Raw genomic sequence first — 19,300 nt, 5'->3', positions numbered from 1 at the left:
ATCGGGATGTAACGTTCTATGGGGGCTATATGAAGACGTGAGCCTATACTGACAAATTTCAGGTGGAAAGTTCTATACTCCCAATGAAGGCTTTATACAAAATGTCAGATATTAAAGTGTGATGTTGAGGCCACAACCTTCAAAATATCGGAAATCGGGAGGTACCGTTCTATGGGGGCTATATAAAGACGTGGACCTATGCGGACAAACGAAGACTTAATACCACATTTCAGCTATTTCGGTGGGATTTTTAGACCACAAATCCTTGTATATATTTTTGCATATGGTTTTGCATATGCTCATTTTATGCAAATATGCACGATATGCAAAATATGCAAACATTTCTGGGTCTAATTCGTTTTATTTTGTGATAAAACGAGTTTCTGTCTAATCAGATTTTCTCTACGACCATCCTAACCATATATGCATTTGCATAGGAATCCGCTGTCTATAAATGTGTAACCATTTTGGTACTGGATAATGGATTAGATAAGGAGATTTTTAGAAATGCGTACAAATGAGCACGGTAGTTGGTATTGGAAGTAGCTACTATAAGGCTAAGAAATAGCTCTAAATGGTACTAATTTGGTCTTGGGTATAAGAAAAAAACTGAAATTATATTATTTGGAATAATACTATTAGTGTACATAATGTTGTAAAGGGTAATATACAATAAGTATTTTAGAAGTAATAGATAGTAAACTGGTAAAATCAGCCCTCTGAAATTTGTTATTAGGATCCTTGTTGATCAGATCAAAATCGTTATGAAAATTCGCACTTAAAATGTATGACATGTTCCTACATGTAATGTCATAGACCCTATCTCAAACTATGAAGTTTGAGATAAGGTCTTGGGATTGAAAATTTATATTGGATATTGTACCCTTGATTTTATGTACCACAAAGCCGGTATCTATCTGTTCAACGAAACTGTTTTATTATTCTGAAAGTTTTAGTAAGCTCACTTGGAAACGTACACCTCTACGACAATTTTTTACAATAATGTTTTTACACCTGTAGTGGGATTCTCTGACGCATTTTGTGGTTACCGACCAAAATCGGTAAAATTAAAACGCAAAATTATGAATGAAAGGAATGAATAAATAAGTTGTCAACACTGTTGCTATCGACAGGCCTTAGCGAAAACTTTATTTTAGTTGCCAACTTACCGACAAATTTCGTTAATTACCGAATTTATAAGCATTTCATTTTACCGATTTTTGTCGGTAACCAAAAAATGCGTTAGAAAGTCCCACTACTGTGAACAGAAAATCCAAAATTGAAATATCCCAAAAAAAGGTGGGTCGATGTTGATTTGTAGGGGTCAGACACGGCAAATATTTTGGAAAATGTAAGTAATAATAGAATTAAATTATCAATTAAAATATTATAATTGTTCCACAAAGGTCCTAGAAGGGGCAAGTGCACCCCGATTCCTATTAGCTCAATAATATGGGTCCTACTGTTTATTGCCGAGTCCGAACGGCGTATTGTAAGACACCACTTACATTACAGAAATACTCAGGAAATGTCGCCAACATTATTTTGCAACTGTTGAAAATTTGATATTGCCTGACCTGGGAAATCGAAGCGGGCATTCAGCGTGCAAGGCGGGTGTGCATTCGGGTTATGACTTTCTGACCTTTTTTCTCAAAAATGATTTCCTGTAGCGAGAATGAATGAATTTTTGCCTATTAATGTCAAAAAAATTTCATTCCATTTAATTATTAAAAAAATCGGAAAAGTGAAGTTTTGCTCCGGTACGCAAGGGTGCATTTCTATACTTCCTGAAATAATGTCCTAAAAGCTCAAAGAAACCCTGACGGCACCAACTAAAATGGCAAATACGCAATATAACTCTCGCAGGGAGTTCCTGATTAGTCCAAACTTTGCACAACGTATTATTTCATAATTATTTCACTCCTTCGAGTCCCTTCCACACAAACAGGAAAAAATTTATGTTTAAGAGCTCCTTTCGAATCGTTTCGATTTTTTTTTTCAGTGGGTTCTTCAATTTTTTTTCCGGATGAAGTCCATACATACTGAGATAATGGTCCAAAAGCTACAAAAAAACGCTGCCTGCACATACTAAAACAGCTAGTTCAACGCAATTTAATATTTCGATTTCTATAAAAATCACAATCAGTTTGCTTACTAAAAATTTGTGCACTATATGTCAATGATTTGGTATAGCCGTACATTACGGTACCTACAGATTCCACCTATTTTGAAGCAAACTCGTGATACAAAATCAATATATTTTCTATACGGCATAGTCATTGTGTTTGCTTTTTCTTTTTATACCCTCAGCATTTATGCTAACGATAGTATATATACACTTTCATACGGGCAAAATTGCCTCATCGAAATAATGATTTTAGACCCCAAGTATGTTTGGACGAAATGTGTTTCTGACAATTTGGAGTTGATTTAGCCCTGCCCGTCCGTCTGTCTGGCTGGACCGATTCGGTCCAAAATTTGGCTTTCGTAATATTTTGTCCAAAGTTAGTTTAAGTTCGAAGATGGGTTATATCGGTCCACTCTTTCCGGTACCTCCCCCACAAAGGTTCGAAAATATTCGGAAAATTTGTGGGCACGATAACTCTTGAATGGAGTAACCGAGTTGGTCCATACTTTGCACATCGTGAAATTTCTACTAAACTTAGATGTGGTTCCAATGTGGACTCAATCGGTCCCCTCCTTCGGGTACCTCTTAGCCAAAATTTCGGAAAAGTTCAGTTTAGAACCTGCTCTCGAATCGCTTTGATTTTTGTTCTAACAACTTGTAATCACTGCCCTCCATACGACGGTACAAGTTTTATCAGGGGCAAGTCCATACTTCCTGAAAAAATACCCTGAAAGTTGCAAAAAACCCATATAACACCGTGTGTAGTGGTTGGAGCGCAGTATAACTCTCGAATGGATCTGCCGATTCGGTCCAAAATTGGGCCTTAGTAATATTTTGTCCAAACTTAGTTTAAGTTCGAAGATGAGACATATCGGTCCACTCCTTCAAGTACCTCCCCCACAAAAGTTCAAAAATGTTCGGAAATATTATGCGCAAGGTAACTCTTGAAGGGAGTGACCGATTTGGTCCATACTTTACACGTCCTAATAGATCTACCAGATATAGATCAGTTTCGAATATGGACTATATTTGTGCACTCCTTCGGGTACTTCCCACACAAAACTTCGGATAAGTTCACTTTAAGACCTGCTCTCGAATCACTTCCATTTTTGTTGAAGCAACTTGCATTCGCTGCCTCTATTACGACGGTAAATTTTTTCGGGGGCAAATCTATACTTCTTGAGAAAACCGCCCGAAAGGTGTAAAACACCCCTATGGCACCAATGTAGTGGCTGGAGAGCACGATAACCGTCGAACTGATCAACCGATTTGGTCTTCGTCATATTTTGTCCAAATTTAGTTTCAGTTCGGAGATAGGCAATACCGGTACACAACTTCTGGTACTTCCCCCCAATATTTAAAAAATGTCACTAAAATTCTAGGCACGATATCTCTTGAACGGGCTGAGGGTATATCTCTGTCGACTGATATTTTTTTTACTTGTTTTTTTTTTTTTTTTTGTCAGAGGCTGAGCACAGCTGATAGATACTTTCGTAGTTGTTCTTTAGTCAATAATGATTCTGCATTTTTATCGGTAAAACCAACATATACCTTCTTACTTGTTAAGGCAAAAGTCATTTGGTTCATTTAGGCCTTGTAGTTCCTTTGCTATTTCAACATTTGTTTTTGTTTTTTTTTCGGTTTTCGTTTTAATACAGCGTTACTTTTGTTCGTTTGGTTTATTTTCTCGCCGTTAAAAGGTTTTTTTCTCGTTCACGATTTAAATAATCTGAGAGAATGACATTGACTAATATAGCTCCGAATCTTTGAACTAGTTCCTTCGTGTGCTAACATGCGTATTGAGAATTCGAACCCCAATGTGGTCTCTGCCTGTGTCAAAAATCGAAAATTCTATGCCAAGAAATTACAGTATTTAAGAAACAAATTTTCTTGAAACACTTGCTCTGTTCCAGAACCTGCAAGAAGCTACTACTTTTTACTACGATAACATTTTTTCCTTTATGTTATCGAAAAAAAATAGTAAAAATTAGTAGCTTCTTGCAGTACTGGAACAGACCAACTATATTTCATATTTACATTTTCATTTCAAATTTGGTTTCAAATTTGTTTAATTTATAACGGAATTTGGTAAGGGGAAGGCAAAGAACTTAATCAGGGTGATTATGAATGTAAACTCCCCGTGAGTTTTGTCTTTCAGCCGTTTCAACTTAAAGCAAAAAGTGAGAAAGAGAAAACTCACGGGGAATTGATATTCATAATTGGGCTGAATGTATCACTGCTCTAAGGTACCTTCCCATTGACAATAACAAAACAGTTTCTTTGCAAATTCTAAAGACCACGTTGTATTTTTTGTTACATTTTACAAATAAATTGAATTAAATCCTTTTATCGGTGAAAAATACTGCATATTTCAGTCAGTCAAATTTGGTTATACCTACATAATTTTGACAAGTTTGGAAAATCCAATGCGTGTAAAGTACAGTACACATTGTCAGTTTTGAATGACGATTTTTTGCAATTATCGATAAATGTCCTACCATCCAGCAACCACAAAATATTTTGTGGTTGCGTGATGAATGACTAAAATGAACGGCCACACTAGCAAGCAACAACAAGGCTGTCATTCAAAACTGATAATGTGTACCCAGCTTAATATATTATTAAGTAAAAAAAGACGTAATCAAAAAATCAAAAAAAAAAAAAATAAATAAATAAATAAAGGAAAATATCACAGAAACATGAGTAACAGAAAATGGTTATACACATGTTGTTGTTGTTCATCTGGCATAAAACTAAGGAAGACAATTAAAAACAAACAAAACACACACATATATATACGAAAGGTACAAAAGATTAAGTTTATATTAAAAATATATTTATTTCATTTATATTTATTTCCTTATCCACGATCGTATTTAGCTTCCACTGTTACTTTTCACCGTCTGGACAAATAAAGGTTATTCTGATCGTAAATTCACGTGAGTTTTTTCACTCTCTCCTTAAAGTTAAGAATAACCCCCAATGTGTTTTCACGTCTTATTTTTATGGTAAAAGTAACAAAAGAGCGAACTGTAAACAATGAGTTCAACATACAACTTTGTTAAAAAAGTAAGGGAATGAAAAAAACTGAAGCAAAGTCAAAAAACTGGAACAAATGTCAAAGTCGGCGTACTAGCCAATCAGAAACAGTAACCATTTTTTACTCGCCCAAATTTGTCGTGTAAAAAGTTTCCAAAGAGAGCCATAATTGTTTAAAGAAACGTACGGGAACAGCGTTTTCGTAAAAAATTGCAAAACTGACAAAAATAGTTGAACCTATCTGGTTCTGGAACAAAGCTATAATTAACAAAATATTGAATCGAAAATGTTGTATGTCTGTAATTCCTTTTCTCTTTTTCATAATTTTTTTTGTTCCTAAAAACATATTTAAAATTTAAAAGGAAAACGTGTTTTTTTTTAATTTAATGATTAAATTTAATCAAATAAAGTAGAACGAAACCATAGGTCTTTTGTTTTGTATTATAGAAAAAACAAACATAAAGACGAAACCTTTAAAAAGTCTTTATTTAATATTCATATTTAAGCTTTCTTTGTTCTCTTTTTTGTAATATGCCAACCTTCGAAATAATATTCAATATTTCAATTTCTACAGTTAAGAGAGGCAAATAAAATTCAATGACAAATTTGTACTTATGGCCAATTTATCTTAACATTGGTGTCGTTTTTTATTGGGATAGCTGTTGCAATTTTTTTTAATAGTTTGGCCTAATAGTCTGGCTAATTTATTGCCTGTTTCACTAAGACGATTCGAATTCAAGTTCGTTCGAGCTACTACCAAACTTTTGTTTTTTTTTATATTGATTTATTTGTTTTTCCCATCAAACAAAAATGTTCTACAAAAACAGGAGATTGGTAGCAAACCTAACGAATTTGAATTCGAATCGTCTTAGAGAAACAGGTCATTAAATTATTATTGGTGCCTTAGGGGTAAGGCAGGCAAAACTATAGTTTCGATTCTCGCCTTTCCTTCTTTTTTGTTTGCGGATATTCTCCAAAATATACAACAAACTTTGTATACCCAAACATCAATCGTTGGCTCGAAATATAAGAGTGACCAAAGAAACAAACTCCATGACAAGTTTTACTTTGGAACTTCCATATAAACCCCACCAAAAGTGTTTGCGAAAGAAGACAAACCTTCTGCACTGATGAGATTCTTTGGCGATAATCGAAACTATAGCCCTTCCCTTGGCGAACAATGCCAAATATTCTGCACTAATAAATTAGATTTTTTCTTTAATCAGACTATTTTGAAAAATAAAACAACATTACAATTATATTTATCATCAAGTCAAAAAGAGCTCAATTTTGAAATTAGGATACAATTATATTTATCATCAAGTCAAAAAGAGCTCAATTTTGAAATTAGGATAGAAATGTTGTCAATAATGCCAGAAAACTTCTTTTTGGCCAGTATTCTTCTTCTTTAATACATGCTTCGTATGATCTTCTCATGACTGAGTACTTTTCTTTCTTTAACCGTGAAGACTATTAAGACTACATTTCGTCAAATCTAGAACTTGTCTATGGTGGTATTTTATCATATTTGAGGTGTCACATAATTTAGCTAAACTTGGATTCGGCTAAGATTCTTGGATTGAAAAAAGTCTCCTTCCCTCTTATGTTGTTACCCTTTTTTCTTGAATTTTTGACACGTCCTACCATACTTGACTTTGTTTTCCAATTTTTTGTTCCTATTTTTAGCAGCATCTCCAGATATTATACAGACACAGTAGAAGCATAAAATTTGTGAACGTTTTGAATGTTTAAAAATAATTTAATTATCACTATTGTCTCTTTTTCTTTTCCATTAATAAGTCATTTGGTTTATTGAATAAAAAAATATTAAAAAGGAACAAACTAAAAAATTGAATGCCGTTATGTTTATAATTAACACTCGGTTAAGAACAATGACTCAATGATTTTTTTGTGTGAAATGTGATTAACGTCCGGCAGATTCTAAGAAAGGTACATAAATTGTTTTGGATATTTTTTTATTATCTTAAGGGGTTATGGTCATTTGCAAATTTTACAAAATCGAAAATGTTTTATTGGCTCAGGTTCCATACAAGTTGAATAGAATATGTTGCAAAAATCATACAAAAATAAGGTGAGATATGAGCGTTAGAAAGGAAAAATTCATTGTGTTTTGTGTAAAATCGAAGTTTTAAACGCGGTTTTCTCGAAATGCCATTGAAAGCGGTGCCCACTGTAGCTCGAAATCTTCATATTTTCGTACGGTTATTATACACATAAAAAGCTTGTCCCAAAGCGAGAGATTTAAAAAAAAATTGACGAATCTATGGCGAAAAAGGTATCCATTTTTTAGTTAAAATCGAAAGTTTGAGTTTGACAACTCACATTTTTTTAAAATGAATATTTTTATTCCATTTCGCTTGAGGACAAGATTATTAAGTTCTTAATGACAACACAAAAACATATGTAGATCGGTTTTTTCGAGCTACAGTGGGCACCGCAAAAAGCTTTAGTAAAAACAGTGTCTCGTAGGCGGCCATTTGTCAGAAAACTGCAATATTCTTCAACAAAAAAAAAATCCGAAAGTAGCTCAAGGTGTGACCTGTCAGATGAAAACAAAATATTCTTAAAAAAGTTTGGCCGATTTCTTGTAAAAAATCATGAAAAATGTATTTTACAATAAAAACAAAAAAAATTGATTTTTTTCCTAAAAATGCCGGGTCATTCCAGTCTTTTTATATTAAATATTATCTATGGATTAAATTCAAAAGCTTTCCAATCTATATACATGAGGTGTGTGTGTTTATTGTTTCGACCTTTTGTCCCCGTCCTCAGCCAGCGAACAACAACAAATTAATGGTCTACAAAACGAGAAAATAACTTACCTTTTTATATGTCTCCTGAAGAACTGAATTAGAATTGTTGTAGAAGAATTGAAAATTAAAACGTTGGTGTTTGTTGTTGTTTTTGTATTATTATTTTGTTGTTTTCATTTTATTATTTTGTTGTTATTACATATATTCTTTGTTCACGTTTATACTCCAAAAGAAAAACAAAATACTGTTGCAAGTAAACAAACACGTACACAGGCAAATAATGCAAATGCTGCACTCACACGGAGTGAGTCGCTCGCTCGCTCGCTCGCTCACTCAGTGAGATACGAAAAAAGGGAATTGTTTTAATGTTTGTAACAATGAGCACTGACAAATTCTTCTTTTTTATACACAGATGTGAGTGTGTGTCTTTTTAAACTTTACACTGTAGAAAAAGTATAAAATTTTATAATGGAATGACTTTTGTTTTATTTTGTTTTTTTTTTTTCTCGATCGATTTGGAATTTTCCCTCCACTTGTTTTGTTGCTTTTTTCTTTAACATTGTATCAGTTGTTTTCCTCTACAAACTACAATTATTATTGATAAGCATTACTTTGAACCGTATCTAAAAGATACATACATCAGAATATGCGCAGCTAAAAGGTTGTTTTTCGTCTACATTTGGTGTTCTTCTTCGTCTTGGTCAAGATACTGACCCAAACAATGCAGTAATAAGCCAGTAAGAGAGTAAGCCAGATTTGTTAGCCCTTGGCAACAGTAAAACTCCACACATTTACACATAGCATGGGCAAACCGAACGAAACGCCAAACAGATGATTTATACCATGAAACTGAGTATACATATTAAGTGTAGATACAAACAACAATACATACATAATTAGGTAGGTAAGTTCGTATCTCCCTTGTTTTTTGATTGCTGCTAGCTAGTTTTATTTATTTCCAATTTGTGTTTTATTAGCTATTTTTTTAATACTTAAACCAAAATACACGTTAATTTTAAAACAGTTAACACAGAAAAGTTAAAAGACAACAACAAGACGAAGAAGTAAAACAAACTTGTTGCCTGCCTGTGAGGTTTGGCAAACCTTTTCATTTGAACAATGCGAAAATTGCTTCGAAAAAAAGACGCAAAACCCATTGCCAAAAATAATCAATAAATATTATTGCCATCAATCTTGGCACAATCAATAGTTGTATCCACCATCTGCGCGTTTGCTGTAGAGTAGCAGCAAAAACTTAATTTTTATGGGATTTTTAGAGATCCCCGTATTTTTGATCGCTTTACTATGGTAGCAGAAGCAACAATAAATGTGGCAAAATTCCCTCAATAGGGCAAACAACTCATTTTATTTGTAAAACATGCCAACCACAATCGACTTACTGACTGCCTGCCTGACTACAATGGATTATACCACAACGATTCGTTTCTGAGATTTGCTTTGTTTTTTATTTTCATTTGCCACTTTGTTGCCTGGTTTATGTGCGTTTTACTGGCATTATTAGTATACTTTTTAGTTTTTTTTTTTTTTGCTTTTATTTCCCATAACCCACCACTTCAACGGAAATAGTTTAGAAAACGCAACAAAACAACGCGAAGAAAAAATCCCACAAATTTCCGTAGAGTCTCACATTTAACTGACCACCACTCAGCTTTGTTTGGCTATATGCTTTTGGATTTAAAAAAAAAATTCCAATTTTTTTTGTACAACGTATGACGACGTCTCGTTTCGTTTATAAACATTAGACACGGTTCACGGCAAGAAAATCGCATAGAAAATGAGTTTTCGTGTACTTTTTCCAATTCTCTTTCGAACAGTGACAGAATGACAAACCAAAGTATATCAAAATATATCACTTTGTATTTTAGAATGTTGTAAAAACCGCCAACATTAAATTTTATCCGTTAATAGACGTCCGTAATGTTCACCGTTTCGAAGACAACTGAGAGGTTTGTGAAACTTTATAGAAAGGTTTAAGCCATTCAGTTTTAGCTCTGGCAACAGTTGGTATTTATTTTATGCCTCGCCATAGTTTAAATGGGGAGACGACAAACTGGCGGACCACCGTGAGCGTTTTGTTTGTTATGTTGATGTATTTTACTCTATTTTTATTGGGGGGATTTCTCCATTATTTGAGCTTGGTTTTTACTGAGCACCAACCAAAATTTTGAGAATATGTAAGTTGAAAAAAAAAAAAAAACAGAGAGAAATACCATTAAATAGTGTTGAGGAAATCATATAAATCAATGTTTCTGACTCTCGTTTACTCTTCATTTCCACTTGGACTCTCCACACTCCATACTTCTTGATCGTTTCGGGAGATTTACAAGATTCGAGCTAATGAATGATTCAAATATTTACAACATCTCTTTAAGTCGTCGGATGGGTTCTTACAATACTTATAAAAAGTAATGTTCGGACTCCCAACAAATGTTTACAGCTGTAATGCAGATTTGGGATATTTTTATGTATATTGTTCATCTCACCCAATCTCTCGCCCTAAGAAGAGAAGTCATAAATTCTTGTTTCTGACTTTGTGGTAAAAGAACAGAGCCATACTGTTTTTCCTAATGGCCAATAACGCCACAACAACACATCCATACGCACACGCACGTTGTACAGTGATCAACTAAAGAATTCAAACAAAGCTAAACATTTTCTTTAAATCCCTTCTTGAATTAGCTGAATGACCGATATATGTAAGTTAGCTTTTGTTATCGGTTGGATTCGTTACGTTAAAACATGCATCTTCAAAAAATTTATGGGCTGTTTCTCTAAGACGATTCGAATACAAATTCGTTCGAACTACTACCAAACGTCTGCTTTTTTTTAATATTTGTTTTTATTTTCAATCAAACAAACATTTCCTTCAACAACAGGAGTTTGGTAGTAATTAGAACGAATTTCGAATAGTCTTAGAGAAACAGGCCATTAAATTTGCAATTTCATTATTTTCAGATATTACATTACTGTTGACCAAAGGCAGTACAAAGACTTCAAGACCTGTATACTTTGTAATATGCGTTAATTAAAAAACTGGGTATTTTTCCATCATGATTCTTTACAAACAAACAAAAAACTAGAGGAAACCACTTATATGTTAGACAATAATTCTGTAATTTTACCTCTACATTGGTGCAATTTGCATCATCGGAGAGGTCAAGAGTTGGTTTTCATGTTTGGTTCGTAATTTGCCACAACATATCTCTCAAAAATTATAATACGGACCAAAAATGTAATTTGGAAAAATTTTCCATAAAAGTTATGGCCAATTTCACTCGCTTAACACTATCCGATCAAGTTCCAACATTATTGGTATCTTCCTTGGCCATAATCTTACCTCGTGGAAAGTTTTGTAAGTATTGAACTATAACTGCGAACTCTAGCGTGGTTACGGTTACACTAAACACAATTAAAACTGGGGGATCCCTGTATATAATAGGCTGTAACGTCTTATCTAACCACGTACATCAACATATTTCGCATCTATAGAAAGGGCGAGAGACCGTCTTCCAAAAACAAATTACGTGGGCGAAATATGTCTGTTGGGAATAAAGATACAGTCATTATACTAAAATTTTTACCAATATTCACACAAAAGTTTTGGTCCATTTAACCCGCTAAATACTATCTGATTATTATGTTGAATTGCAAGCTTCGCCTCTATCATAAACTCAAACTTCACTTAAAATTTCGCGTCGATCATACTACCATTGCGACCTACAGAGCCGCTACAAAATTGTAAAAAAATTGTTTTTGGTCCATTTCACCCCTAAATATTTCACGATCGTCGCCAAAAACTATAGGGGTCTATTCTGGTCTGAACCCGACCTCCATACAAAGATTGGTCCATAATTGCGGCTTGTAGCGTGCGTACAATTTTTAATGGATGGACAGACGGACGGACGGACACACATCAAAATCGCTTTATCTCGTCGAGATATGAATTTTGGTATACCACATGGGGGATCTACGACGATTATTTCGCGGTGTTACATGAATTTTCGGAAAAACAAACTTATAATACCCTTTCCACATTGTGGTGTAGGATATAAAAATTATTCAAGAGCAGAGGAAATATTTCACAAATTAATTTTCAATGTAGGTCGGTCCATGTTTCGGAGTAGCGCTCATATAAAGGTATCTCCTGATTTTACATATTTCGATGGTCTTGGCAACATTTGGCTGAAAAATTGTATTTTATTATTATTTTTTGGAGTAGAAAATCTTCCTACAAAAGATTTTCAATATAGGTATATATTATGGTATAGCCCCCATATAAAGGTATCTTACAAATCCATGTCTCGAACAGATTTGGTATGGGGTGTGGTAAATTCCAAATGGAAGTGCTGGTATTAGATCAGAACAGCACAACCCTAAATGAGATTTGTATTCTGAGGTCAATTTTTCATTGCGTAACAAAGTCATCATATAAAGGTACCTCCCAAGTCCAGGTTCCGAGCCGATTTGTAATGTTGTAAATTCTAAATGGTGGTGATGACCGGAGAACCAAACAAAAAACGCTTTGGGGATTTTGATCTACCACTTGGAATTTCCAACAGTGTAATCGACAAAAACAGGGCACATGTCGATCTGCATCTCTTGGGTATTTTACACAATTTTTCACAAGGTAAATATCTGGTCAATGGTGGATTTGCCTGCCGCACTGATATGGCGCAGTTATTTCATTGACCATAGGCTTTAGTCATTCACACAATATCCCAGACACTACCTTATATGCAATAGGGAGCTGACATATGCTTCTATTATTTGAGCACACCGTTCTTGTGAATGAATGTTCACGTTCCAAGCATGGGGTACGCATTCTTCCTGCCATATGATGTCCACTAGATGATGCATCTCGTCACCTGAAATGCCCAAAGACGTAACCCTCAACGTACCCCTTTGAGGGTTACGTCTTTGGGCATTTCAGGTGACGATCTACACTATCAGCATGTCGCCTCCGATTTTGAGGCTTGGTAAGCCATCGATTCCTGCTGCCTTATTATTCTTTAGCCGGTTGATTACTGTCTTTATCTCATCTTGGCCGGAAAAGACTATTATCCTCTCTCCTTTTATTCAGATTCCTATAACCTTAGTATCAATATATACCTCAGACGTTCTACTTGTATAAGCAAAATTAGGTGGGTCCTTGGTGAGACAACATCATTCTAAATTTATCATAAAATCAAAATTGAATGACTTAAAGCGTGGTGGATTCAGGACCATTGTTGTGCTACAATTGCAATTGCACCATAATTGATTGAATTAGATAAGGGACCACTTTTAGCAATCAGCTTCAAGCCTTCTCCTTGTGTTTAAAAAATATTCACTCTCTTGTCCACCCGATGTTATTTTATTAGATAAATATTTTTGAAAAGTCAGAAATCCTGTGGCAATAATAATGACACTGGTCTAAGATTTAATAAGCAAATTAGTTTTTTTTTTAAACTTCAACCTATAAAAACTTTTTTAAATTAAGTACCTGAATTGCTAATTTGTTTCCAAACATCAATTTTAAAACAAAAAATTGAATTTAAAACGCTGAATTTGACCTTGGATACTACCTCACCTTAAATATAAGGCAAGCTACAAAAAAGACGATTAACAAAATCACATTTTCAGGGAAAATTTACATTTTTCTACTTTAACCAAACAAAAATAGATCAAAGTCTCCAACATCAATTTTACAACAAAAATAATAAATTTTGCAAAATCTTGCATTTCAAATATGTTTGGGAATGATGATTAAAATTGTTTTATATCTCGGATTGTGTTAGTAATCTAACGGCAGAAGATCGACAAATTTTTGCTGTCACTTGAACTATCAAAGTTTCCTTTATGAGCTAGTTTCATGTCATGTTTCATTTCAAAGAGTGGACATAATGTACATCCAATGGAAAATATTGAGCAAGTAAAGTACGTCATTGGATCTAAATACTTTCATACCCAAAGGTGCTTCGTTCAGATGAGGAATTGCCTCTTCAGTGCATTACCTACAAATACGGGAGCAGATTAGCTTGGGTGTGATTTAAGGGTTATAATCTTATGGTAACTACATACATGTCCCACAGGCATTAGCATAGTATCAGGAACAATATAGATACGCCCCAGAACTCTTAAAAATGTCCCAAAAAGACTTCGATAATGGGTAGTATGGAATTCTAATTTCCATATGGAAGCCTAATTTCCCCATGTTTTTGTTGCATATAAATTCAGCCCATATTTGAAAACATGTTTCAAACACTTACAAATAGTGTTATTATCTTTACTGTCAAAGTTCTCCATGACGTAGAAAAGTTAATATGTTATTTAGGTACTAAACGTGAAGGAATATCCTTCTATAAAGTCAATGGACGAACTTTTAATAAGCTTTAAGATTTTACCCACATTACTGTGAAAGCAAAGTTGATCGTACAGCAACTGCATTGCAGATATTGTGTGTATATCTTTTGAATTAAATAATATTAAGGAAAATTTGTTGAGATTTGCTAAAGATTTCTTGTGTTTTTTTGTTAGTTTTTTTCCTGGTTGATGGTGTTGATACAGTCATTTGATTAAGAAGCTACCTGGGTAATTTAACAAATAAATTTGCTGCACGTGATGTATATATGTACATACAGTCTGTCGCAAAAATTAGTATACACCGTTGAAACCAAAATGTATTAGGGATAAATATCACTATAACTTATTGAGAACAACAAACAATTAGTTTTATTTGATAGACAAGAAGGTTGTCTTCCGTAATAACAATTAAAAATGCGCAATATTTGCACACATTAGCAAATGCACGGTTCGAATCCCAAAAAGACCAAAATTTATGTCGCAAAAGTTAGTATACAACGAAGAATCCTCGTGGAACTGTGTAAGAAATTCTTGATATTTTTGAACTAAAAGAAACTAAATCTGTACTTAAGATCATAAAGAGTATATTAATTGATTTTAATGGCAGTTATAGTACTTATAGTGACAAGTCCAACGTACACTGGATCGTAAAATCCACAAAAATTGGTCGTCTGCAAACGCAACAACTGTAGCGACAAAATTCCGAGTGTTATGTCCTGTTCATGAATTCTAAAGCCAAGAAATTCTCAAAAAAGCTCTAAAGTTTCAATATGGAGTGATCTTGATCGAGTTCTGACTTGTCCTGTTTGAAAAAACGGGAATTTCTTGAAGGAAACCCATACTTTTGAGGTCATTGTCCTTTTTAAACATGTAATAATCCTTAATCCTTACACATAAGGACTTTCCTTTTGAGTTAATTTTCTCACAAATGTTCCCCCTCTTCATATTCCCACCAAAAGTAAATAGTAGGAGAACCTCAAGGTCCGTTGTAAGCCCTGCAGTTATACTGTCCTACCGGCCTTTTAGCAGTATCGGACATGCTTATCGTGTCCCTAGTGTCTAATGTACTACTAATGTCTAATGAACTACTTCTAACTGATCCACTTAGTTGTACTTTGGTCCTAAGTGAAGCGAACACAGCTTCTCAGAACGTTTTTGCACAATCCATGCGTTATAACAGCAGAGAAAGCTCTGTATTAAAATGTTAAATTAGCTCTCATATCCTTCTGTGGTGGTGGAGTATCACTGTAGGGCTTACACCAGAACTTGAGGTTCTCCTACTATTTATTTTTGGTGGGAATGTGAAAAGGGACATAATATGTGAGAAAATTAACTGAAAAGGAAAGTCCTTATGTGTAAGGATTAAGGACTATTACATGTTTCAAAAGGACAACGGCCTCAAAAGTATGCGTTTCCTTCAAGAAATTCCCGTTTCTTCAATAAGGACAAGTCGAAACTCGATCAAGATTACTCCATATTGAAACTTTAGAGCTTTTCTGAGAATTTCATGGCTTTAGAATTCATAAACAGGACATAACACTCGGAATTTTGTCGCTACAGTTGTTGCATTTGTAGATGACCAATTTTTGTGGATTTTACGATCCAGTGTACGTTGGACTTGTCACTATAAGTACTATAACTGCCATTAAAACCAATTAATATACTCTTTGTGATCTTAAGTACAGATTTAGTTTCATTTAGTTCAAAAATATCAAGAATTTTTTACACAGTTCCACGAGGATTCTCCGTTGTATACTAACTTTTGCGACATAAATTTTGGTCTTTTTGGGATTCGAACCGTACATTTGCTAATGTATGCAAATATTGCGAATTTTTAATTGTTATTACGAAAAACAACCTTCTTGTCTATCAAATAAAACTAATTGTTTGTTGTTCTCAATAAGTTATAGTGATATTTATCCCTAATACATTTTGGTTTCAACGGTGTATACTAATTTTTGCGACAGACTGTATCATAAAATATGTGGAACACTCATTTCGTCATTTAGATATGTACAATTATTCATTAAAAAATGAATAAATAATATATAAATAAGATTCGGGCAAGAAGTCATGAATTATTCAAATCACATTCTCAACGGTTCAAGTATAAATTAAAAATATAACGAAGACTTAAACGCAAAATGTTATTATCTAGGGATAGAATTAAGCACTATACTACTAAATTATACGATTTGACATTAATAAAACTATTTTGGGGGCATATGGCCCGCCACTAGGCACTACATTTTGTAGACTTGATTCCTTCACCAAAAATAATTTATTCATGAACATTTTTTTTTGTACCAATATGGGAAAATGTTGCAGTACACCTTTTTCCCCCAAAACAAATCAATTCTCTCTCGTCATTTTTCAGAACTTTCGACGTGGATAATCACGGCAAGAGTGCATCGATCAAATTAAATCTTTGTATGTCGATAAAGGTTCATCCTATAGCACTATGAAAAACTGGTTTAATGAATTTAATCGTGGTCGACACTCGCCAAAAAACGAAGGTTCTGAGGGTCGTCCAAAAACGGCCGTTGTGCCAGAAAACAAATTAAGCCGTGTGTGAAGGGATAATGTAAGATCGCCATGCTATATATACCATGAGATTTAGGTATCCTTGAGCATTTCCTCCACCAACTAACATTTGATATTGCATGAATACATGACCGCAAAAATACATTTTTTCTCGTTAGATCCGGCAAAATTGAACAATCCCTCAAAATAAGGCTCTTGTGGATTGGTGCAAAGAAATTGTGAATAAAAACGATCGCGGTGCTTCAAACGACGTTTATAAGATCGTCACAGACGACGAATCTTGGATATATGCTTAGGAGCCGGAAACAAAACAGAAAGTGGCCGTTCAGGTCTTCGAAAGCGAGCCAAATCCAACGAAAGTTGTTCTTGTAAGAAGCGCTTCGAACCAAATGGTCGCCTGTTTCTTCGGCAAAATTGACCATGTGCCAATTATACGGCTTGAGAAATGTAGGACGGTTAATTTTGAGTGGTACACTACAATTTCTTGCCTGAAGTCTCCTCAGAAATTTGAAAAACGAACAAGAGAAAACGAATCATTCTGCATCATGACAATGCGAGCTCTCACACATCGATCCAAACCAGCCTGTTTGACCGAACAAAACGTGGACTTTATTTATTTTTTATATTTATTAATAATTCTAACTCGGGCCAATTAAAATGAATTACATTATATTACATATGTATATGTCATCAATACTCTGTGTGAATATAAAACTTTATATATATGAAATAATCCTATATTTACGAAAATACTTGAAGCCATAAGGAAAAAAAATCATACAAATATATATATTCCCACTACTCAAAGTACTTAAAAATGTAGCAGAATAAAACATAATAAACTATAAAAAATAATATGCTATAATCATATAAAGATTAACTGACACTTACAAATGAGATCATTTAAAACAAAAGGAAAACATATCAGTCTGACGTTCATCAAACTATGGAAAATCTAATCACTCTAAGTGATGCATAAGATGTCTTGAGAAAGTTGCCGGTGATATATTAATTACCTTAAATTGTTGGGCAAAACATTATAAAGCAGCACTAGAGCTATTCAATTGATTTCTTCTAGTAGAGGAGGAGAAATTGAACAAAGACATTAAAAATTTAGGACATTGGTTGCGAATCGTCTTATAAAAAAAAGTATTCGTAGTATGATATAACTGGGGAAAGATACTCCTAGAAATTTAACGACATAAGACGTCATGTGAACACGTCTGTTAACACCGTAAACATAGCGATAGATATAGCGAAGACGATATCTCACATTAATAGGCAAAGCAAGATATGTGCCATAAAGACATCTTAGAGAAAAATTTATTTTTGAAACCACCGTATCAACATGACGGTTAAAAGTTAGTTTGTCATCTAACAATATACCAAGAATACACAACTCGTGAACAAACTCAATAAGTGTGTTGCCATATTGCAAGGTTAGACCATGAACTGGAACAGAGGAGAAAAGTAAGGCTTTAGTCTTTGAGGGATTGATGTTCAACTCGTTATCTGACATCCAGGTGTGCAAACACAGCCATTACCAAATCAATCTTTGACTGAAGGACTGATAAATACCTGACCTCACAAACAAAAAGCAAGTTTATATCGTCCGCATACGCAAACGGCACGCACCAACTCTGAGTCTTGGGAAATAAATCATTAATTTACAGTATAAACAAAAGCGGACCCAAAACCGATCTTGGGGGAAACCACTTTTAACTCTAAAAATCAATGAACGTAAACAAACGAAACGATTCCCGTACCAATCACACAAAGCCACAAACTTTTCAGCTTCTCTGAATCGTTTCATTCTCATAACCAAAACAAAAACACAAACTTTTTAATGTAAAAAGATGGAAACCGTACGATGCTTTGCCGAGTTGTTTCATTCACCACCGAATCAAAACGAATTTTTGGGGAACGTTTGCCGTGCGTTATGGTCAATGACACACTCAGGCTCACACACACGTGAATGCTTAACAACCCTATAAACTAACATCAACATACCACAGTGAATATTTTATCAACCACCAAACGTTTTTGATTTATTCACTTGTGTTTAGTACTTTTCGCTTTTCGTTTTGCTCGCACTCACGAATGTAAACAAAACGAAACTAAACAGCGAACTCCGCCAGCGTGGGTTATGTTTCGTTTTGTATTGTTCCTATGGAAAATACGAAACGAAACGATTGGAAATGTTATTTAAAGTATTTTTACGAACGCTGCTAAGAATACCGCTATACCTCCCACCAGCACATACCACTTGCTTTCTATCCATTAGGTAAGACATAAGGAGCTTACAAGCACTGTTAGAGAAACCATGCAAGTCACTGAGCTTGGTTAGCAATAACGCATGATCGACACGATCAAAAGCTTTCTCCAATAAAGAGATAGGTCGAAAATTGTTAAGGTCATGAACAGCTCCCTTCTTTACAACAGGAACAATCTT

General features: G+C 34.2%; 1 protein-coding gene across 23 annotated transcripts in view; it reads right to left on the bottom strand.

Moving 5' to 3' along the window:
- Src42A (Tyrosine-protein kinase Src42A) overlaps positions 1-19,300 on the bottom strand; it is a 246,872-nt gene that overhangs the window by 118,954 nt on the left and 108,618 nt on the right. For 4 of the 23 annotated variants that reach the window (XM_073992344.1, XM_073992348.1, XM_073992349.1 and 1 more), the window contains exons 1-2: positions 9,590-9,906; positions 8,011-8,383 (exon numbers count right to left, since the gene is read on the bottom strand). The exons of 17 other annotated variants lie outside the window; for them this stretch is intronic. The gene's annotated coding sequence lies outside the window, so the exon portion shown is untranslated. Of the gene's footprint in view, positions 1-8,010; positions 8,384-9,589; positions 9,907-19,300 lie in introns of those variants that run through there. 2 more of the 23 variants (XM_073992345.1, XM_073992347.1) reach the window with 2 other exon arrangements.

This window comes from Musca autumnalis, unplaced genomic scaffold (genome assembly GCF_047663935.1).
Source record: "Musca autumnalis isolate F117 unplaced genomic scaffold, ASM4766393v1 scaffold_5, whole genome shotgun sequence".
Classification (NCBI taxonomy): domain Eukaryota; kingdom Metazoa; phylum Arthropoda; class Insecta; order Diptera; family Muscidae; genus Musca; species Musca autumnalis.
The sequence above is the reverse complement of the archived record's forward strand: the minus strand, read 5'-3'. Positions and strand labels throughout refer to the sequence as shown.